Below are 546 nucleotides of genomic sequence, written 5' to 3'. Positions count from 1 at the left end.
CAATAAGCTTTCGCTCCAAGCCTAGAGCGTGAATCAGAGCACGATTCGCGTCTAACACAAACTCACTGTTTTCACCGTCCTGTAACTCGGCACCTGAGAGGTGTAGACCGTGTTTGAAAAAGCAGTAAGCTTTCGCTCCCAGCCTAGAGCATGAATCAGAGCACGATTCGCGTCTAACACAAACTCACTGTTTTCACCGTCCTGTAACTCGGCACCTGAGAGGTGTAGACCGTGTTTGAAAAAGCAATAAGCTTGCGCTCCCAGCCTAGAGCGTGAATCAGAGCACGATTCGCGTCTAACACAAACTCACTGTTTTCACCGTCCTGTAACTCGGCACCTGAGAGGTGTAGACCATGTTTGAAAAAGCAATAGGGGTCAGAAACGCTCTTTTCTCCTTAGGGAGAGCAACTATATACTATAAATAAGTGAGGAGACTCAAATGGCCACGCACGCTCCTCTGGGTAATATGCAAATAAGGGAGATGGAATAAATCCTCCACAGTGCCACCTACTGAAAGGCAGCATTCCTTCGAGTCAAAGTGGGACT

Source organism: Eleutherodactylus coqui, unplaced genomic scaffold (assembly GCF_035609145.1).
Source record: "Eleutherodactylus coqui strain aEleCoq1 unplaced genomic scaffold, aEleCoq1.hap1 HAP1_SCAFFOLD_42, whole genome shotgun sequence".
Taxonomy (NCBI): Eukaryota; Metazoa; Chordata; class Amphibia; order Anura; family Eleutherodactylidae; genus Eleutherodactylus; species Eleutherodactylus coqui.
Note: the sequence above shows the minus strand (reverse complement) of the source record.